This window comes from Otolemur garnettii, unplaced genomic scaffold, assembly GCF_000181295.1.
Source record: "Otolemur garnettii isolate 467f Iridium unplaced genomic scaffold, OtoGar3 scaffold00015, whole genome shotgun sequence".
Lineage (NCBI taxonomy): Eukaryota > Metazoa > Chordata > Mammalia > Primates > Galagidae > Otolemur > Otolemur garnettii.
The window spans coordinates 23,228,829-23,252,190 of record NW_003852410.1 but is presented as its reverse complement, the minus strand read 5'-3'; the positions used below and the strand labels follow the sequence as shown (position 1 = coordinate 23,252,190).

At 42.8% G+C, this 23,362-nt stretch overlaps 1 protein-coding gene across 1 annotated transcript in view; it reads right to left on the bottom strand.

The window, feature by feature from the left end:
- PRICKLE2 (prickle planar cell polarity protein 2) overlaps positions 1-18,955 on the bottom strand; it is a 131,741-nt gene extending 112,786 nt beyond the window's left edge. Inside the window, exon 1 of the mRNA XM_003785517.2 lies at positions 18,425-18,955. The gene's annotated coding sequence lies outside the window, so the exon portion shown is untranslated. The remainder of the gene's footprint in view (positions 1-18,424) is intronic.
- Positions 18,956-23,362: the final 4,407 nt, after the last annotated feature.

Below are 23,362 nucleotides of genomic sequence, written 5' to 3'. Positions count from 1 at the left end.
GATGGGCCATGGATAATTTAAAACCACTAAGACTTGGCTCTGAATCATGTCTTTGTACATAGGTCACATTTGTACAATGCTGCGATAACATACATCACTTCAAATGATATTGAGGATCTGCCCTGGGAATGGCTGATGCAGGAGGGGCTGGGCAGGGGCCTGGCTTTCTCCATCTGCTCTGTTGCCAATTTCCCCCAAGTTTCCAAAAAGAACATCAGCTCTACACATGCGTGCGCCACACCAGCCTAAAATGAACCAAAACTTCTTTTCAAGTTTACTGCCCTTTTGTAACAACTTCCCCTGGTCGAAGAGGTAAATTAAGCATTCTGGGCAAACAGAGTTTTCAGTGGACTGCAGGCTGCCCAGCAGAGGCAAGCAAAGAAAGGAATAGTGGGAGCTGTCAGCAAAAAAGGCATGGGGCTCCACCAAGCCAGTAAGAGGTGGAGGTAAGGCCTGTGTGCCCTAAGACCTGGCTGAAACAATCCTGCTTTGAATGAGCTAGAGTTCTGACAACTGGGCTCTCACTGAGAACACAAGCTGTCCTCCAGAACTGCTTGGATGACATTACCACGAGGCCCACACCCACAGCTTCTACCTTAAACATTCCTCCCAAAACACAAGCGGAGGATCAGAATGCCAGAAAGGAAGGAAGCAAATATACTGGTGGAGGCAGGCCAGAAATAAAGTGGGAATGCTCCAGGAGGTAAAAATCTGCTCCGAGGGTCAAGGGTTCCATATAGCAAGGCCCTGACCCCTGTTGTTCCAAGCCCATGTGCACTTTTATGGAGGATGGCAGGTGAGGGGTGATCACAGTGGCTGTGTTCTACTGTTAATATAATTGCTCACTTGTCTGGAGGATTTATAATATTTGTATTATTTTCACATAGTTTATCTGGCTTAGTCACTTTCAGCAGTCCTGTAAAGTTGACATTTTTATCCATTTCATGGATATAAAATTTAATCTATACATTCGTAAGTGACTTGACTGAACTTACACAAATTAGAGCCCGAGTCATCTAACTCCCAGACCAGTGCTTTTCACTACCTTGTTTTAGGTAAAGTGGTCAAACATTCCTTCTTTTTCTTCTTCTGTCCATCCATCCATATCCACCCATCCATATCCATCTCTCCATCCATCCATATCCATCCATATCATCTAGCCTTCCATGCATATCCATCCTCCCATCCATCCAACTGACCAAACAACATGGACCAAGCATCTTTTGTGTGCTAGGCACGGTACTTAGATGCCGGGCATACAATAGTGATCAAGAAAGACAGTATCCCTACCCTCATGGAATTTTGTGCCAAGTGAAGAAGGCAGTCAAGTAAACAAATATTCCATTTATAGATTCTGATAATTGATACAACAGAAATAAACAGGGCAATCAGAAAGGGAGGAACTGAAGTGCCTTTTCGGTTGTGACTTGAAGATTGATCATGAGGCAGCAGAAGAAACACCAGAATGAGAGTTTTTTAAGCAGAGGAAATGTGAGCACTCAGGCCCTAAAGTGGGGAAAACTGCAGCATGAGTCATTCTCAGGAGGTGATGTGTGGCCTCCCTCCTCTCCCATCACTGTTTGTATTAATGACAGTGACCAAACTGGCTGAGCCACTACGTGTCCCAAAGCCCAATCACAGATGTGAAATTCAGGGAATGATGCCATCTTAGTGGGTGTAAGAAAGTTCTTCCATTCTCCTTACTTCACTTCTCCTTGGAATTCCTATATCCCTCTGTCTTGATGCCCAGATGTCAGCATATCCTGTTATTTGCAGCCTTCCTGGCTCCTTAACTCCATCCTCCCAGCCACAATACTTTGTTCTTCCCCCTTTTTTGGCAAACACTTAGTCTGAATGAGGGACCCAGGCATGAACCTTGACACTGGCCATGTCTGGAAGCAAGATTGCTATCTCTGTGAGAAAGGAAAAATGGTTTCCTAACAAACACAGAAGCTCAAGGGCGAAGACTGTGACTGGGCCAGCTGGGTACGAGGCTGGTGTGTGCCGGGTGCCAAAACCACACTGCCTGGTCCTGTCCAACTCCCTCCCTTCCGCCTGGGCTCCAGCGGCTCTGGCCATCTGCACGGAGAGAGGAGCTTCTCTCTCCCAGGGGTTGCTGAAGTTGGTACTGGGTAATTTGCAAGAACAGTTATTTCTTCCTGTTAACCTGACAATTCATATTTCAATGAAGAATTATATGCAGTGCCCAACTTTAGATTAATTTATCTTATAATTTTTGAGCAATAGAAATGTGCTCCCTTCTAAAAATAAGCCTCTGTATTCATAGTGACAGAGAGAGACTCTGTCTCAAAAATAAGTAAGTAACTAAGCCAGCCAGCCAGCCAGCCAGCCTCCTAGATGACTTTGGTCAGAAACACTATGTGAAAAATCTCTTGTTACACTTTCATTTATGGTATGATGCCTCAGTAATTGAGGGGCAACATCTTAGATGGGGCTTCCCTAGAATCAGACTTTAAGAAGGTATCTGAATATAGAAACAAGTGGGAGAAGGTCCCTGGAAGGGCTGGTAGGGAGATGAAGAAGTGCAATGGGGAAGGAAAGATTGCCAGTGAGGGATGGGGTGAGCTGATGAACAGGTTCCAGCTTCGGAAAACCAGAATTCATTTCAGTTCAGGACCCATGGGAGATGGGACAGAACAGTCCTGAGATATGTTCCACTTGAGAGTCAAGGAGGCGGGGTCCTTAGCCAACAATTCCCTGCAGCTACTGGTTAAGGCCCACTCTCCTGGGGATGCAAATCAAGGAGGCTCGAGCAACAAGTTGCAGGTCCTACTGCTGCGGGAACCAGGGGTCAGCATGAGGAAATGAGTACAATACTGACATGTTTGTCACAGGCAGCTTTATCTGTTAAACAACAACTCACTGGATAGCTACTATATACTAGGCATTGTGGCAGGTATTGCAAGGGAAGGGGAGGGAAGGGGAGAGGGGAAGGGGAGGGAAGGGGAGAAGAGATTAGAGGAGAAGAGGAGAGGAGAGGAGAGAAGAGAAGAGATCCCTGTCTGATTAGGACACAAAGACATAGCTACAAAGAGCTAGATCATAAATTTCAAAGTAGAGCATACTTGTGAGGATATTTAAGAGAATGTCCTTGTTCTGAGCAGAGAGATCCTGAAATACATACAGATAAAGGATGACATTTGCAATTTATTTTCAGATGGCTCAACAAAAATAATAATATGTGTGCATGCATGTGGGTGTAGGGAGAGAGGGAAGGAAGACAGAGAAAGCAGTAAAAATGTGGCAAAATCTTAACGACAGAAAATGTATAGGAGTTCATTATACTATTCTTGTAATTTCTATAAACACTTCACTTTTTAAAAATAAAATGTTTTGAAACCAAGTGGAACATCCTGTCAATCTTTGGCACTTCACTCCATCTACAGGCTATGATTTTATGGCATGTACGCTTTCACCATCTTATTAATGTGTCAGGATTGTGCTTTGTGGGGGGGGGGGAGTTCTGGGCAATGAGAGGTTAGGGAGGGCTTCCTTGAGGACGTTGGATGTGAAGGTTGCTGAGTAGGAGGTTTCTAGCAAAAACAGAAGGAAAGCATATTCCTGATAGGTGAATAGAGGCACAGAGGTGGGAAAGAACATGGTGCCATCAAGATATTGACAGGAGTCTAGAATGGTGACAAGATGGCAGCTGGTGAACTATACGTACAATCCATGGGGAGGAGTTTTGGCTTTATTTTAAAAGCATTCACAAGCCAGTGAGGAATCTGCCTACCAAGCACACAGAGAGCTAATTCAGCATCGAGATGAGTAGACAGAGTGAGCCCCCAAAGGAGAAGAGCTTGGCCACTGATGGTGTCTCCATGGCAACACGGCAACACTGCTACCTACATCAGCGCATCCCCACGCAACGCTCTGGGTATCTAGAGAAGCTCTGATTTCCTCAACTGCCTGTCAGTCCTGCCGCTCTGCAAAGGATAACCAAGAGAGAGAGAACTGGTTGCTCCTTCTGGATGCATTTCTCCTCTTCATTTTGTCCACATGCTAACTGTGATTTTGTGACATGTATGTTTTCACTTCATTGGACCTTTAGCAGAGCAAGTTCCAAGAGCCATTCCTTTCCGTATGAGTCCTTCAGGGCAACAGGAAATGACTGCAAACTGCACTCTAACATCCCTTCCCTTTTTACTTCAAGGTAAGCATGGGATGACGCCACAAAACACGTCTTTGTTTGCTTTTCTCTTCTATGCCATTTGCTGAAGCAGCTGTTTGGTCTCCACCTCCTTTGTGGAAGAGGTCACCTAAACTCTTCTAGACAAGATCTGAGGTATTAAACATACCTAAGTACTTAAAGGCAGTATAGTCAGGGGGTTAAGATCTCAGATTCTGGAGTCACAGTGACTTGGGTTCTAATCCTAACTCTGTCACTTTCTTGAGCTATTTGGATTAAATAATTTAATACACACAACATTCTTGGTATAAAAAGACCTGACTGTATACAAAGGTGCTGGGCCCTTTGCTAAGTCTACGGATACAAAGTAAAACAAACAAATAAGCACAGTTAGTGTGCTAGTTCTCTAGAAATCAATCTAGCCTCTGTTAATCTATTTCAGTTAGGATGGAAAGAGATCAATAGAAACAGATCAGGTGATAAACTATTCATTTCCCTAAGTCTTTATTAAACACTTGTTGTCTACTTAAAGGTATGCTAGACTGAGCAAAGTAACTGCATTACTATCCTTACATAAGAATTACTTATTCTTGGGCAAGCTTTTCAGTTTTCAAGGTCACACCACTGACCTTTCCATGTTAAGATTCAATAAAGCAGACAGTTCAGACATTAAATTCATGACCTCTTAGACTAATCAAGGACTTTAGAGCTTATAAGCACTTTCAATTCTGGTAACTTTTCTTTCTTTCTTTCTTTTTTTTTTTTAAAGACAGAGTCTCACTATGTCACCCTGGGTAGAGTGCTGTGGCATCACAACTCACAGCAACCTCCAATTCTTGGGCTTCAGCGATTCTCTTGCCTCAGCCTCCCAAGTAGCTGGGACTCCAGGCGCCTGCCACAACGTCCGGCTATTTTTTTTGTTGCAGTTGTTATTGTTGTTTTAGCAGGTTGGTCCAGGCTTGAACTCTCCAGCCTCAGTGTATATGTGGTTGGCACCCTAACCACTGAGCTACAGGCGCTGAGCCAGTTCTGGTAACTTTTGAACTGCCAATGAAAATCTCTTCAAGTTTAGGCTCAGCGCCTGTAGCTCAGGTGGCTAGGGTGCCAGCCACATACACTGGAGCTGGCAGGTTCGAATCCAGCCAGACCAAAAAATAGCCAGGCATTGTGGCAGATGCCTGTTGTCCCAGCTACTTGGGAGGCTGAAGCAAGAGAATCACTTGGGCCCAGGAGTTTGAGGTTGCTGTGAGCTGTGACGCCATGGCACTCTACCCAGGGCGACAGCTTGAGACTCTGTCTCAAAAACAAACAAACAAAACACAAACTTTTCAAGTTCAGTCAGAAGAATGGGAGTTCTTTACAGAGGCAGGAAATGAAGCTCAGAGAAGACACGCACGGTGGGTAGGCGGGTACTACTACTGAGTGCCAGAGGTATCTGAGATCCACTCTCTTCTCCCGCAACCAGAAGAAGTAAAGGCAGTTCAGTTTCACTTCTGGAGTATGACCTGCCCTAACTTGTCTTTTTAAGAAAACATTTTCTGAGTATGTGCCAAGCTTGGTGCCAAGCATTTTCCACACATTTCTTATTCAATCCTCAAACCGCAGTATGGGAAGGGAATTATTATTCTTCTCATTTTATAGATAGGACAACAAAGGCTCAAAGAGTTTATGGAACTTACCCAAGGCCCTTCACCAAACACCTGAATACCTTTCTGAGGCCCCTCCACACTGACTGCACTGGGCCTTTAATCCATGTAAACCAAGTTGTGCTTTTCTCCCTGTTCACATAGAGGCCTCCACATCACTGGCAAGTCATAGGAAATTCTTAAGTGGCTGCTTATTAATAACATCTTCAGTTTATATTAGGCCGCCTTTCATCCAGGGGAACTTGGCCAGCTCCATACACAGAGAACCACAGAAATCCAGCCATCTCTGGTATGGACATAGGCCAGCTGGCAAAGGGATCCCTCAGGGGCTTGTCTTGTGGGGATTCTGGCAATGGTCACACCCCTCGAAACTTGACAGGAACCCTTTAATATCTGTGCTGAAGGGCTCGAGGCAAAAAATTCCCAGAAATCCACGTTCTACAGCCAACGAGGCCAAAGGCTCAAGACGACCCCAATGGACTAAAACAAGAACATCAAGAAATTGGATGTTTACCAAATACCAGTGCTGGATGTAAAGCCCCTCAATTCAGATTGAATTAGACACAATAGGGAAACACATTATTTTTAGGAGAGACCTGGCTTTAGTCAAGTCTAAGGGAAAAAAATAAAACAAAACAAAGTTTTGAGGGTTTCCCACAGGAAATACAGGCACCAAAAAAAAAAAAAAAAAAAAAGGACAAGAAGAATCTTCAGTCTGGATCGATGGGATGGGTTTTGTGGTTTTGTTCTGAGCCACAACTTGTTTCCTTCTTCTGCGGCAGTGAAAGGAAAGAGGGAAGTACATAGAAAGAAAATAACATTTCCTGGTTTCATTGGAAGGAAGCCCTTGATGAATTGAATTCACATGGTCTACAGGAGTAAGGTTTTGAAAATATTAAAAAATTTGTTAGATGTAGATCTGACAAGGTGCAGGTTGAAGGATGTATGCCTCCTCAGCCCACCCTCACCCCTACCAGGCTGTTGCATGTAGCAAGGCCCACCCATCTTTGGCACAGCTGATACAATGAGCAACAGCCTGGACCGTGAACTTCCTCAGTGCCTAGCATAAGTTTTAGTTATATGTTTACTAGCTCTTTTTGCCATCTCTATCTTTCTATCCTAGTTCAATTTATCACTACCTCCCACTTGGGCTACTACAACAGCCTACTTCTTTATTTCCTGCTTCTGTCTCTGCTCTTCTAAAATCAAACTTCCATCACTACTTTTTGAACAATGATAACACTCAACTCTCTTAAAACATTTCCTTAACTTCCCACTGCAAGAATGAAGTACAAACTCCTTGACCACGGCCAACAAGACCCTGTCTATATAACCGGGCCTGTTCTGCTCTCTTCAGCTTCATTTCGCTCCATTCTATCTTCTTGTTTACCATACTTTAGCATCAGCAAACTTCATTTGTCCCTTAAACTCTCCAAGGCCAGCTCTCTCTTAGGATCTTTGCAGGGGCCCTTCCTTGGCCTGGAATATCCTTTGCTCAGTATTTGATGAGTTGGCCTGTGTTTCATTATTCCTGTTATCACTCACCCAATGACACCTCCACCAAGAACCTTATAAAATAGGTTATCTCGGCTGGGCATAGTGGTTCATGCCTATAATCCTGACACTCTGGGAGGCTGAGTTGGGAGGATCACTTGCGGTCAGGAGTTTAGGACCAGCCTGAGCAAGAGGGAGAACCCCTGTCTCTACTTAAAATAGAAAAACTAGCCCGGTGTGGTGGTGCATGTTTGGAGTACCAGCTACTCAGGAGGCTGAGATGGGAAAATTGCTTGAGCCCAGGAGTTTGAGGTTGCAGTGAGCTATGATGACACCATGGCACTCTAGCCAGGACACAGAGATCTGTCTCCAAAAAAAACCCCCCCAAAAACCTCATTTTCCATTCTCAATCACTCTCCATTCTTTAAATGTTTTCTTTTTAACATTTTTAACTCTCAGAAACCATTTTGTATATTGATGTATCTTTTGTATTTTTCCCACTGTAATACAAGGTCAAAGATCTTATTTTGTACCTAAAACAATAAGCATTCAACAGGCAACTCTTTGAAATTTTGAATCTCTAATTCCTAGTCTAAAATCTAGCTTGGGCTTGGTCCCTGTGGCTCAAGCAGCTAAGGCGCCAGCCACATACACCTGAGCTGGTGGGTTCAAATCCAGCCCAGGCCCAGCAAACATTAATGACAGCTGCAACCAAAAAATAGCTGGGCATTGTGGTGGGCGCCTGTAGTCCCAGCTACTTGGGAGGCGGAGGCAGGAGAAACACTTGAGCCCAAGAGTTGGAGGTTGCTGTGAACTGTGATGCCACGACACTCTACCCAGGGTGGCAGATTGAGGCTCTGTCTCTAAATAAATAAATAAATAAAGTAAAATAAAATAAAATAAAATCTAGCTTGGTAGTTCTCAACCAGCAGGGTACGAACACTTCATGGGCAAATAAATAAGCTGTGATCAACGTGTACATTTTATTTTTATGTTTATTTTTTACAATAACAGAAAATATATAGGTACAATGACACAAAAAATATAGAGTGTGATTCAAATATACAAAACATGCCCAAAAAGTGAGTATACATTTTATGAAAGGAAAAAAGCTATTAAAATTGTAAATCCAAATCCCATTTGACTCCTGCAATTACAAGAGATACAATGTACATGATAACAAATATTAACATATACGTTATCAGTATATACTGAGTATTACAATTTTAAAACAGTTGTTTTTCCTTTCTTAAAATGTGTATACATTTTTTGGCTCTCTCTGTATGATGAGTAGTGTTTCCCCAAAAGCACGGCAAAAAAAGAGGAACTGTTTTTGTCCTTGATTAAAGGAAAGTATGCAAAAGAATAAGACTAGGATAGAGGAAGATGTATTACTGCTGAGAATGTTCTATTAACTGTAGTATAATTTAATTCAGTTACTGTACTCCAAAATGTCTGATATTTAAAGAATGCCTGAGTACAGAAAGACTGAAAACTCTGCCTTAGTCCAAAGTAAATGTTCAATTGTAATTATTATTTTTTTAAGAGATAAGATCTTGCACTGTCATCCAGGATGGAAGGCAGAGGCACAATTACAGGTTACTGTAACCTCAAACTCCTGGGCTAACCAATCCTTCTGTCTCAGCTTCCCAAGTAGCTAGGACTACAACTATGCTCAGTTAATTAAATAATTTTTTGTTTGTTTGTTTTAGAGATGGGGTCTCACTCTGTTGTTCAGGCCAGTCTCAAACTCATGGCCTCAAGTGATTCTTCCATTTTGGTCTTATAAAGTGCTGAGATTAACAGGTGTAAGCCATTGTGCCTGGTGTGTTAAACTGTTTAATGAATAATAAAAAATCTGGGCATTACCTGTGGCTCAAAGGAGTAAGGCACAGGCCCCATATGCTAGAGGTGGTGGGTTCAAACCCAGCCTCGGCCAAAAACCGCAAAAAAAAAAAAAAAATAATAATAATAATAATAAAATAAAATAAAAAATCTGAGAGGGAGAGAAGAAACAAGAACTCTAGTGGCCTTAGCATCTGAGACCACAGCCCCCAAATCACCCATCTATAAAGTGGAAGAAAAATCAAGTTAATTTTCTCCTTCTGCTTCCTTAAGGCTTAACACTAGATCCTGGGTAGTAATGTAGAAAAGTGCCGTATTTCCACAGAAGAATATTTTTTCTAGTCCCACATTAACCTATGGAGATTTCTCTGGATGAATTTACAACACTACCATATGACTTAGCAATTCTTAACGTTTTGGTTAACTTGATATCTTTAAGAATCTGATGAAAACTGGGATCTTTTCTCTTAAAAATTAAACATCTACACATTCACAGAAAATTTTACATTAAATTTCAGAAAGTCCATCAATCCTTTCTGGTCCTTATGGATCCCAACCTAAAATCATCTGGTTTGGAAAACTGGTTAGGTATCAAAGACCTTCTTCTGATATTTTAAACTATCCACAGGGCCAAAGTCAGTGCCTTGTGTCTTGCTGAAGCTCAAGTGCTATTTCTCACTCTCTATAACTTTTTTTTAAAATTCAAAATAGCACATGATATCATAGTTGTCATTCAGGATGCTTCATCTTAGCAATTCAGTGATGAAGATTTTAAAACAATTTTTGAGCATTACAAGGGTGAATGACATTGATGTCTAGGTAGTTGGTTAGGCAGCCAAATTGACATAATGAAAGCAAGGCAGCTTCAAGCTTTCTGATCAGTCTCGCCCAGTGATTGTGTTGCTTTCCAGCTAGTCCCCTTTCAAAAGCCATTCTAGCAAGAACTGACACTCCTGCTGTTGCATTCTTCACTTCGTGTGTCCACCCTGCTTCCTAACAAGGCAGGTGTTTCAAAGTGGCCCACCCTGCACAGGAAGCACCAAGTGAGGGGTTGGGGGTGTTCATCATTTCATTCCCTGGAAAGCTTCTAGTTTTGACAGGCTTTCCTGACAAGTTCTGAGATGATGAACTCTAAAGCAAGGAATAGACTCAGGCAGCTATTTAAATGAAGTTCTGATCCTTGATGGATAAATTGCCAGGGAAAGGGAAGGCTTTTAGATAAGAGCCAGGCAGTTGCTGAGCCAGGAGATGGCAGGCCATGTGCACTGGCCACCTAAGCAATGGCTGCATTGTCCAGAGGATGCACACAGAAAGCAGTTCATTATAAAGGAAGTATTCCTCCAGGAGCATCACAGCAGGAAAGCTAGACAAAGACCCTACATTGCTAGTAATAAAAAGGCACAAGAATGTTAAGAATGGTCACCAGGCTGGGGGAAGTGCTTTGTGCCTGAAATCCTAACACTTTGGGAGACTGTGATGAGAGGATAGCTTGAGGCTGGGAGTGTGAGACCAGCCTGGGCAAGTGAGACCCTAGCTCTACAAAAAATAATATAAAAAATTAGCCAGACATGTGTACAGGTGTACACCACTAATCCTAGCTATTTGGGAGGCTGAGGGCTGAGGCAGGAGGATTGCTTGAGTCCAGGAGGTCAAGGTTGTAGTGAGCTATGTTAGCATAACTGTGTTCCAGCCTGGGGGACAGAGTGAAACCCTGTCTCAAAAAAAAAAAGGTCACTACATTAATCAGACATACATCTTAGGGAAAAACGAAAAAAATATTAAAACCTTAAGTAAACAAAAATTTAATATTTTCAATATGCCTGTAAATCACCCACATTCAGGAGTAAGAATAAAATATAAAGTAAATGGGAAATAGAATTTCTTCTCAGCATACTTAGGCAATTGGTAGATGTTTGATACATACTTACTAAACTGAAAGGAGAACCAAATTCCAGGGAGTAGCCAAGGGTAGAGATGGCACAGAAGTTAAATCTCCTGGCCAACTCCAACTCAGGGGTACTGGCTGCCTGGAGTGCTGCACTCAGAAGGATTCTGAGGTTGCGTTGAGGACAGAGTGTGCTGGTTATTAGTGAGGTCTGAAATTGGCAAGAAAGACTGGGGCATGCTGATGGAGGTGCCAGGTATCCATAATATTAATCCTACCATCAGGACATATCCAAGAGCAGAGTCCAAACATGGGTATACATTCAAATAGGAAAAATTTCCCTCCTTCATTCAGACAGAAGCTTTTGGGGGAATGACAAGGAGGAGTGAAGGAAGAAAGCAGGCAGCTGTTCCTATATCCAGATCACAGCCTAGTATCCAGTGAGGTACAACTACTAAACTCAGATGATATTCACAATCAACCTCTTTTGACATCCCTTTACAAGACAGGATCACTGGGAATTCATTTTCAAAATAATAATTTGCATGACTTCCATATCTTGAATCATAAGATAGATTCTTTGGGCTAACCCTGCCCTTCTTATTGAGATATAAAAGGGATCAGTTTTGTTGTCCAAATCTACGAAACCAAGAGTGAAAACAAACTGGGGGTTTAATTCTAAATAACGAGAGACTCAGTTAACTAGAACCTCCCATTACGCTGAACATTCCTCTTACATAACACCCCTCCCCAAGTGAATCCAAGGCCACAGAGCAAACACCTGTGCCTGTTCTTTAAAACTTCACAATGTATAGAACTGTTTGATTAATGGTTAAGTAAAAACAAAACAGAACAAAAATACTACACAATGTATTGGACTTTAATTTGTATCAGTTGAAATATATTTTACTGAAAAACAATAACCTCAGCTGGGCAACATCTATTCTTTATAATCTTATGTTCCCAAGAGATATTTCTACGTGCCCATATCATGTACACACATACACACAGTATGTCCAAAGATCTCTCACATTGGTTATCTCTTTAAATTGTGAAAGCTCCAGAGTCAGATGGTATGAATTCAAGTCCCAACCTGGCCATTTATTAGCTGTGTGACCTTGGTTAAGTTATTCAACTTCTCTGTGCTCTATGGCTACAAAAGGTAGATGATACCAGAATCTGCCTCATAAGGATTAAATGAGATCTAGCACATAAAGTCCTGAGCACAGTACATAACACACAGTAAGCAAACATTAATTATTAGCTATTAATTATTTTTATTACTCTGCAGGTGGAGAAACTGAGTCACAGAGTAGCTAAGTGATTCCTTGGAGGTTTACTCAAATAAAGTATAATCAGAGCTAGAACCCGAGCATTCTGAATTTGGTGAAATGCCGATTATAAATGTGGTTTAGAAGGAGAAAGGGCAGGTTCAGCGTCACCAGTGTGCTTGTCTGCCTTTCAGCAACACTCTTAGGTATGTGCACTTCAGTGCGAGAAGTCTTGGTCTCTGGCACAATCTGTCTTACAACTGCATACAAAACAGAGCCCAGGAGCAGTTCTGAGGGTAAGTGAGCAACACCAACACACTGCCCTTGCCATCCTCCTTCCACCAGTGCAAAACGTCCAAAGGTCAGAGATTCTTCCAGGAGGCTCCATGGCATTCTCTAGAGGGCCACTGTTTCTCATATTCCAGCACACATTCACAACACAGAGAGGCCAGGTCCTGATAGAAAACTTGACCTTTTCATTCCCCACCAAGAGCAGCTGGCCGTTCAAATTACACCCCCTTCCCTCACAAGGCTGAATTCATTCTGAAAGTTCATACTCATCAAGGTGAGGCCTGAAAGAGAACTTACAGATCCTCTGATTTGGGGCCCTCATGTTAGAGATGAAAGAACTGAGGCTCAGAAAGAGGAAATGCATTCATCAGTGAGAAACCAATGAGCACACAACAGGGGATCAAGAGTGACTTTGGCCCCTCTCCCTCCAAACTCCAACTGGTTTGCCCACAGCCATGAGCCCTCTGGTCCCTCAAAGCACTTCTTCTATTGGCTTCAGTTTTCTCTCTTCATCTTAAAGTATCTTACTGACTTTCTAGCCAACCTCACACTCCCATTCTGAAAGCCACATTCAAAACAGTAGGTAAAGAAACCACTGTGTTCTGTTGTATGCCTGTTACATTCCCTTGGATGGACTCAATTTTACCAAAACAGCAACCAGAAAGATTTATGTTCAATTGCCAGATTGAATATAATGGGGGATACACAGAGAAAATCTAAAAGGAAGAGGGAAAAAAATCCCCAGAGGATATTATTTATAGCAAAAAATGTGAGGACACCTAGAATAGTGGACATAATTCAGGCTTTGCAGCAGGATTATGCTGGGTTTGAATCCCAGCATTACTTTTTACCGTCTGTGTAACCTTACTCAAGTTACTTAACCCCTAGGAGTCTTAGTTTCTCAGTTGTTAAACAGAACTAATACTACTTCGCTGTATGATTGCTGAAAGAATTAATAAGGCCAAGTTCATACATGTAAAGGCATCTTTTAAGTCGGCTGCCACTCAGTAGGTGCTTAGCCTAGTTATTTTTTCTATACACAAGTACACACATATATACATTAACTTGTAGACTGCATACAGACCCATAGACACCAAAACATACGTTGCCATATACACTAACAGCCACTCTGAACCCATACCAGATTTTTGACCATAGAAAGTATGGCTGTTTCTCAGTTAAGTCCTAGAACTTTCCTGAATAGGCTTCTCTAAGGACTTATAACTGATGAATGGATGCCAAGAAAAGAGCTGGAAAAATGGCACCCTGCCCAGTTAAAATGAAATGCTAAGAATTCCTGTCCCAGTTACTCTTAACCCTGGATGGGGACTGGGTAGTATTTATAAGGTTTGATTTTAAGAAACCAAAGTAGGGAGGGGGACCTGAGGGGAATGGCACTCCCAGCGTGGGGGCAACTCAAGTCAGTCTCTGATCAACTGAGACCTGCAGGATTCCGAGTTGGAAATGATACCAACCCAATATCTGCCCCACATTCTGAGATTAAGGGCTCTGAGCCCTCTTCCGTGCCCCAGGATGGTTCATATACACAGCTCAAAGAAGAGCCCCAGTAGGAAGGGGGACATTAAAAATCACCATTGTTCCCCCCCCAAAAAACCTCACCCCACTCTGGTAACACTTTCTCAAAGAGGCCCCTCCTTACTTCCCCCACACCCCACTTCCAACCAGTGATGTCTCTGGATTCTGCATCCTCTGGAGTGTTACGTTCCATCTCCCAAGTCAGCTATCACTTTTCGAGTCTTTTCAGCTCAGCCAACTTGATCTTTACCAACTTCATAGTCCAACAGTGCTAGAAGTTTACCCTCTGTACCCACCAAGGAAAGGCAGGCTCATACTGTACTTGCAAATGTGCTCCTTTTAATTAATGTACTTTTAAAAATGGTTCATGGTGCTCTAGTGAAAAACATGTGCTGTGTTTAGTCATAAGAAGGGTTTCAGAATTAAAAATGGCTTCTCTATGAGTTTTGTAGGACAGATGGGGAGAGGAGTTTTCAGCTAAAGGAGAACAGAGGCTCTTGCCTTCTGAGTTGCGACTTCACCCAAAGGGAATCTTCAGCTTTGTGCTTTCCTGGTGGATGGGAATTGCTCTGATATTCTCCCAGCTGCTTTCCCATTCTGGCGTCCCCTCCCGTCCTCCTAACTCCTCCATCCAAATACTTTCTCTCTCTCTCCCCCCTACCTCCCCTTCAGACTTGCTTTTTTCTCCCTCTGCCTTATCCCTAGGGAAATAACAGAACAAGCAAGCCTGTGGTTTTCAGACTCCAAATAACAAACTGCTCAAACAATAGGCCAAAGAAAAAAGAAAACCACCACTGCTCAAACTCAACTGGCCAAGTCCCCAGTGAAGATTTCCTTCCCTACTTGATTCACTACACACACACACACACACACACACACACACACACACGTGCGGGCAAGGAATAAAAACCAGAACATTTCATTTAAAATATTTACAGGTTGGGACAGAACAAAGTGGCAAGTCTCAGTTAAAAGCATCAATGAAGAAAACAGATGCCTCATTTGCAGGTTTCTTAGTTTGCAATAACCCATGGTTACCCCGTGATCCCAGAGGGAGTGTGCAGAGAAAGGTTTCAGTAGGTCTTGAAGAAGAACTAGAGAAAGTCCTCACCCAAATGCCACTCAGAATTCCTATCTGAGGGACAGAGCCTTTTGACTCATGTGTTGGAAGAAAACAGAGAGAAGACCATAGCCTGAGGTTTCTGCTTAATTCAAGGCAGAGTTGGGTGGTTAAGAGTCCTCAAACTCAAAGCGTTTGGAATCGATGTGTAGTCGAAGCTGTATTACACTGGGTACCAGCGTTTGTCACAAGCTGTGTCATTGAGGGTAAGTTATTTTGCTTCTTTGGTCTTCAGTTTCTGTCAGGCAAATATTAAAACTACTGCCCTCTGTTGTTCACAGGTTGGGATTGTTTTTTAATTTTATAATTTTTTTTTTCCACTCAAAACAGATGCTGACAGGCACAGATTGGGATTAAATGGAAAATATGAAAGCCATTGTCACCAGAAGGAAATAAAGCCCAAAGCCAGTACTAAGAATTGACCAAAGACAGTATAGCTGTTATCTTTACAGCAGTCTTATGGGTTCAGGGGATTTTATTTCCAATATCCCTATGTGAAAAGCAAAGTTTAGAGAGGTTAGGCAGCCCTCCAAAGAGGATACAGACAATGGGGTGTCAATGCAGGTGGACATTATCAAGGTATAAATATTATCCACCATCCAAAATGATGACAAATCAGCGGTAACTAGGAATCACCAACAACCAATTCTGAGTTATTAAGAAAAAATTTTATACCAGACTCCTTTTAACTTGCCTCTCAGACCCTGTATCAAAGTTCCATTTTGCTTAAATTAAAAAGAAAGATGTTGGCAGGAAAGGGAGACACAGCTGTCCAATTGTGTGACCGAGCAGGCTCACGAAGGAAAAGATGACAAGTCTGGCGAAGATGATACACAGTGGTGGACACAAAGCAAAGGCAGAAAGGACTGGGTCAGGTCACAGACAGGCAAGCAGAGGAGGCCTGTTCCTTTCCCTTAACAGTCCACACATAAGCTGAAGCCACCCAGATAGTGGCAAAAATTCAGCTTTGGGACAGCAGGTAAAGCACATAGTCAATGGCCTCCCTGGATAGGGAAGAAAATGCTAAATGTCTGCCCTGGAAAGGCAAGAGAGAGAGAGAGAGAGAGAGAGAGAGAGAGAGGGCTTCTCACATGCACAGTTGCAGCAGAAGAGAAATTCAGAAATTCCAACTGGAATCTCACAGATTTCTACATGTGACTCATCAGCTGCCAAAACAGGATGCCTTCTTTAAAGGTGCCTAAACCCTAGCTAGGACTAAATGCTTTTCATTATACCAGCCGGTCACTTTTAGTTCTGCAAAATACAGTAAGTAGTTCCAGATAATACAATTTATCCTGTCAACTCAATCAAGAAGGCAGAAAGTTTGAGTGGGAATGGTTTGGATAGAACAGTATTAAAGATGGCATCTTTTCTGCTAGCAAAACCTCTTTGCAGGAAAATGGATGTGAACATGTCTTTTCAATAGACTATTTTTGTTTTTAGCCAACAATGCTTATAATGATAATGACAAAAAGGTAACGATGACAACAATAATTACTAACACCTACCGAGGGTTTACTAAATGACTGGCTCTGTGCGAGGTGCTTTTTCTATGTCATCTCATTAAATCCTTAGACCCGTCACCCTGCCTATAGGTTCTACTGCTTTCCCTATTTTATTGACAGGAATCATTGCTCAGAGACACAGCTGTAAGTATCTTCAGCTCTTTCTGAATCCAGAGTCTGAGCCCTGGATAAACGTCATCTCATATTGTCTAGCCTCTAAGTTCCCTTCTCATTCCGTAAGCTTCCATAAATGCATCTTCCTTCCTATATTTCTATTTTACCCCGGTATTGCCTGGATAAATCTTTATAAACATGCCATCTCAAACAATGCTATTTTACTATTTCTGGCTGCCCCATGGCTCTTTACAGACTGCAATGCCTGACAAAGCCAGTATGTTTTAATTTTCACATTAAAAAAAGAATTCCTGAGGGGAAAGAGCATTTGATGGAAAGGCAAAATCTTTACAAGCACTCAAGGAGGCATTAAAATCCAAATTTCCAAAATATGGTAATTATGTCAAAGTTGTGACTTACTCTGGAGCCCTCAGGGACACTCATCCTGACCCATCTGTGAAAGCCATCAGCAGGCAAGTAAGCCTTCTGGGGAGCAGGATTAGAGTGGCCAGTTCAGCCTCTAGCAAGGAGGCAAGGCTGCTCGCTGAGATGGTTTAAAACACTCTTTGGGAAGAGATGTGCAGGCAAAGCAAATTGCAGCCTTACAAGCTGCAGATTGGGTGCCCGGCAGTCTGTGTCTATATATTCACGGCACACTAGAGCCCTCCCGCCCCCGACTGTGCTCATACATGCATTGATATTGGAAGCAGTATTCACTCACTGGGGAAATCATCTATGTGCCTAAGTTACACAAGAGCTGCATTTGGACCAGCTGATGGCATCGCATCTGGTATGGATCACTTGCCCCAGTGTGATTCGGCCCAGCCCGGATTATTTATGGTTCATAAAAGTCCTGTTGGACCCCAACATAGCCCAAGACCACATAACAAAAAATAATGAGATTAAAAATCTGTATTTCATCGCAAGACCTCCATGGCAGATTAGTAATGCTGCGACTGTTTTCGGGAAACCAAGAGTGAGGAGAGCTAACCACGAACACTCCTTCCAGAAACCCAGAAAGAGAACAAACTGAATCATGTGTTTCAGCCAGGCTATGCAGTTGTATTCTGAGGCTCCGTCACCATTTCTAATCTGAAAGCCCTGGCTAAAATTAAATCAAAGTAACTCGAGAGCCATTTCTTTACCTGGGAGTCTCACTTAAGTCCTCATTCCTTACATCCTCTAATGGTACCTGACATTATATGCTGAGATGATTACTGGGCATGAACACAACCAGGTATTTTGTTTTTTAAACCCTCTCCCTTGTATTATGATTATTATTTTTTAAAGAAAGCTGTACATTTAGAGAAACGCTGCTTTTTAAGCACTAAGATTTAAGCATTTCTTCAGGACATCCTATACATGTGACATACTACTTTGCAACTGAGAGTTCTAATCAAGCATAGAAAACCCAAAGGGGCAGACAGCCACCCAAAATGCTACCTGGCCAAGATAATGGAGCCCCGATATCCTTCCCCAGTGCAAAGCCCCTAGATCTGGCTTTCTCATCCTCTCTAAAAAACACACTGTTGTTTAATTTGTGAATTAGAGCAAATTTCTTACCTACCTCCAGGGAAGATGAAATGTCCAGTCTTAGATGAAGCTTCTGCCAGACCCCTGGAGCTTGTCAGTTGCCCCAGTTCACTTTCTCCCTGAGTCTGACTTCTAAGAATGTAAGCAGGACCTCAGACAGCCAAAGCATCTTCTTCTCCAACCCCCTTTGCAAATCTGAGCCCTTCCTGAAGCTGGCAGCAGGCTCAAGCTGGAACTGTTCTACATTCCCCCAGGGAAAACAGCGCCGCTGGAGCTGGATCCAGACCCTGCTGGGGAATCCACCAAGCAGGGAAAAAAGTGAGACTTTCCTCTCTTCCTCTGGATCTGCTTGAGCTCTCCCATCACCTTCCTGAGAACCCCAGTTTCCTCTTAACTCCCTTTCTTCATGACAGTCTGAAGGAAGTTCCAGACCCTAGCCTCAGGGTCACCAACTGATCCTGAGCCAAACCAGGGGCCACCAGTCAGCTGCTCACAGAGCCCAAGCCACTGAACCAGGAAATGTGCAGCTCAGTAAAAAAATAATAATAACTGTCGGCGGCGCTGCTGGTGGTGCCTGAGAAGTCGCTGTTGCAGTGCTCGCATCCTCCGCATGCTAATGAAGCTGTGATGTCAGCAAGTCAGTCACGGCATCTGGACGTCCCAGCCCGCTGCCCAGCGCTGAGATTTATTTACATGTAAATTAGCCTCGCCTTCCAAATCAATAATCCCCAAGCCAGGGAGAGAGGAAAAAAGCCGTGGCTGGATGCAAAGGCCCAGCTATGCAACCTCCAAATGAGTACAGAGAGAGCACATAGAAGGAGAGAGGCTTTAAAGACACACGCCTATATATATATTTTTTAAGCTGTGCTCTTATGTGCCAGGGATCAGATCTGGGCACGATTACCAACCTGAGCACCTGTTTCCGATTATAAGCTGCACCAACCTAGGAGTGGAATCGGAGTTCTCTCTTTTTAATCAAAAGCTGTGCCGAGTCTTCAAATACCTCTACTTTGCTTTTCTTTCCTTTCTCTCTCCAACTTTCATTTCAGGGTGTCAGCTGTTTCATTGTCCTGGGACTATGTCAGTCACCATTGAGTTTTTGTGCACCTTATGATAAAACACAACTATTTTCCTTATGTGCTCAGGTGGTGAATTAATCACCCGCCCTCTCATCCCAACTCCAAGTGCAATGGCAGATGACAATGCACAAACCTCCCCAGGGTGTCTAAGGAAGGTGTCTTATAGCCATAGGGAGCATTGCTTCCATCTCATTTTACAGATGAGAAAATGGAGGCATGGTGGAAAAGGAACTTTTCCAAGGTCACATGAAATTTCAGCGAGGTTGGGCCAGAATCCTTATTTCCTAGACTTCAAACTGGAGTTTTGTTAAATAACTCTGGGTCTCCAATCTCCATTTCACTATACCACAAAAAGGCTGCCCAAGCAATCACAAAGAAGGAATTCTATACAGTTGGATAGCTCTGGGTTCAAATCTTGACCTGGCTTCCTACTAGCAATGTGACCTTGGGCAAGTGACATAACTTTTGGGATCTTCAATGACTTCACCTGTACCATTCACTCAACCAATAAATAATTACCTACTCTATGCCATGTGTCATTGTAGAAAGTGGGAATAAACGTAGACGTGGCTTTCATGAAGCTTGTACTGTAGTACAATAAGAGAAAGTAAAAATACTGAATAGAAAGAACTATGGAGACAACATAATGTTATATACTCAATAAATAACAATTATTTCTGATACTTTGAATAAATCAGAAAAATTCACTCAGGTGTTCTATTCACTAGGATGGTCACTGTTTTTATCCTTTGAGTATTTCTAAGATCATCTTTTATTGTTTCAATAAAATGTTCTGGGCCAGGTAGTAATCCCAACACTTTGGGAGACTAAGGCAGGAGGATTGCTTGAGGCCAGATCAGATAGGGCAATACAGTGAGACCCCTATCTTTACATGAAATTTTTTAAAACATTAACTGGGTGTGGTAGCATGTGCCTGGAGTCCTAGTTACTCAGGAAGCTGTGGCAGGAGGATCGCCTGAGCCTAGGAGTTTGAGGCTGCAGTGAGCTGTGACTATGTCAGTGTACTGTACTCCAGCCTGGGCTGAGAGAGAAAGCAAGATCCTGTCTCTTAAAAAGTAGGGTGGGGGGCAGCTTTTATTTGTTGCAACAATGGGGGCCCCATTGCTATCTATGGCAAATGTATCTTCCTCTATAAGCCTGTATCTTGCTCTTAACTCTGCAAACTTATCTTTCCCTTTTTCAGTAAACTTTGTTTCATACTTGTCGTACTTTGGGGTGTCTGGTCATTTTTCAACCAAAAATGATCCAAGAATCAGAGACCTAGGCAGCTGCCTGTAAGCCTAACATTTCTGAACGTAGGCAGTCACCTTGAAACCTGACATTTTTGGTGCCAAATGAATTGGATAGAACTGATTAGGATTAATTCTGCCTAGATAAGCCAACTCACCTTTTTCATAAAGACTCTCTGACTCTGGCAACTAGGTAAGCCAGCTTGTTCTTGCTTGAAATCCTCCTCACCCCGCCTCCCAGCAGCCAGCGCTTGAGAGAGCTACCTGGTACTCGCTTCTGCCTTTCCACTTCTGTCATCTTTCAGACTGAGCGCTTGAATGCTTGGCTTAACCTGGGCATATGATAAGGAGTTTGGGAACACATCCCATGATAGAGGAGAAGTCTCTTATTTTGTTTAACTTTAGGGAAGAGGGCTCTACCTTGTGCTCTGGGCTTTGCGTTTGTTTTAATAACATACTTTTCTTTTCAATTTGATGGGGCGCTTACATCCCTTCCCATATTAAGGCTAGACAATGTTTCCTCCCCTGGTTTTTGTCTGCCCTGAGTTACAGTCTCTCCCTGTGGGGCATAGTTAAGTGTAGCAGAGCCTCCATGGTTGAGCACCTCCCTACATTGACCACCTCTATATGTTGACCAGTTTATTGCAGTCTCTTGGGTGGTCAACTTAAAGAGGTTCCACTGTACTTACACGGGTGGCTTTATCGGGCTTTTCTCCTTCCCCTTTAAGCTGTTCTTTTGTCCTGTCCCAGGAAGTGCCTCCCTCATTATGGCTGGCCACCAACTGCTGGTGCTATTGATGGCACCAATACAAATGACCAGGTTATTAATACCAAAAGATATCACTGTCCTAAAAAAAATGTTCTGAATAAGACTGCCTGTGCAGCATCCTGGTGGGCCAGGAGAGAAGCAAGCACAAGCCAATATTCTGTATTGTGTGATAAGAAAGCACTGTGGGTGGATGTGAAGGATGAGGGGAGGGCTGGGAAAGTGGGAGAAAGGTATATTCCATCATGCACACAAAGGGTCCCCAAGGACAAAGCAGCCAGCATGGTGCCTTGCCCACACTTCCCCGCCTGGAGAAGCCACTCTGATGAGCTCTGCCCTTTCAGCTGGAGTTCTTGAACCTTCAAATGAATTTCTTTGTTGAATATGAAGAAGTTAAATTATGTCTTTTGTTGTATGTAATTATATTAATAATACTTAATAACTTCTTTCAGAATGTTTCTCTCTGGTTCACAGAAGACCTTTCATGGTGCAAATAAGAGACCTGGAATAAATTCTCACTAAGGTAAATGGAATAGAAGCAAATGAGGACCACTCAGCCTTCAGTCTCCATCACACAGAACTCAGGAATGTGTGGGGAAGCAGATGGTTGCGCCAGATCTCAAAACCTTTCAGAAAGTCAAGTAACAAATCTACCAGTTTGGGACCACCTATGTCTACATGGAAACAGTGACATCCTGCCCCAGTATGTCCATGAACTAGTTACTTTAACTTTCTATGCCCCAGTTTCCTTAAAGAAGAACACACTTCTCTCTGATCTACTTACCATCAGCATGAGCATATAAGAATTATGAGAAACGATTCGTGAGAGCTTAAACAATGGAGCAATGTAGAAGAAAGCTGGAACACAGGAAGTTAAAAGGTATTTGACACATGATTACCAACTTTATAAGAGCTAACAATATAAATGGGGTCTAGAATGGATTGCCTCGGGTCAGACTCTGGCTCTGACACTTCGCAGAGGACAGTAACAATGCCAGTCTTCACAGGGTTATTGGCAGAATCAAACGGTAATTAATGTGAAACATTTAGCACTGAGCCTGGCACAAGGCAAACGATAACTGTTAGCTATTGGGAGTAGAAGGGATGATGCTTTCACTGTTAACTTTGGCACATATTAGCTAACTGACCATTTGAAGGTCAAAAAGTGGAGAGAAAGTGAGTCAACACAAGTCTGTCAAATCATCCCTACCCAGAGGGCACTACTCAAAGTTCCATCTAATGTGGGTGAGCCACTGATGTGTCCTTTTCTATATGGTACAGCACAAACATTTCTAATTGCCATGGAACTAGGAAAGAAAGAAGGCAATAAAAATTACTAAGAGGTGCCAAGGGACCCCTCCCCTTCTGAAACTGTATACCAGGACAAGACAACTCTATTTCTGCTTATTATGTTTCACCCACCCCATCCATATATCCATTTACTTATGACCTGAACTCCTACTATTTGTCAGTCACTGTGTGAGGCCCTAGGGATATCACGGTAACCACGACTGACCTGAGGTCTGCCTTAAAAATGCTTGGCAAGTGAGAGGGAAAGACAATTAAGCAAGCAGTTAGAGTAGAGTGTGATGTGTATTATGCAGGAGTGTGCAGAGTCCTTGAAGGTCTAAGCAAGTCAGGAGGAGGATGGAGCCAGAGCATGTTACGTAAGTCCATCTGACAGCATGTGCTCTGTGAGCTTAGCTTGGTAATGGGAAATAAGGAAGCTGGAGATCAGCCATCACCCTTGCACAAATTATTAAAATATCAAAATCCATGGACTATTAATTCTGGGTGATCATTATTTTTATCCTGGAGATTATTCGAATCAGACCTTTTAGAAATTACCCTGTTGATACAACTCCCTTTACCATAGC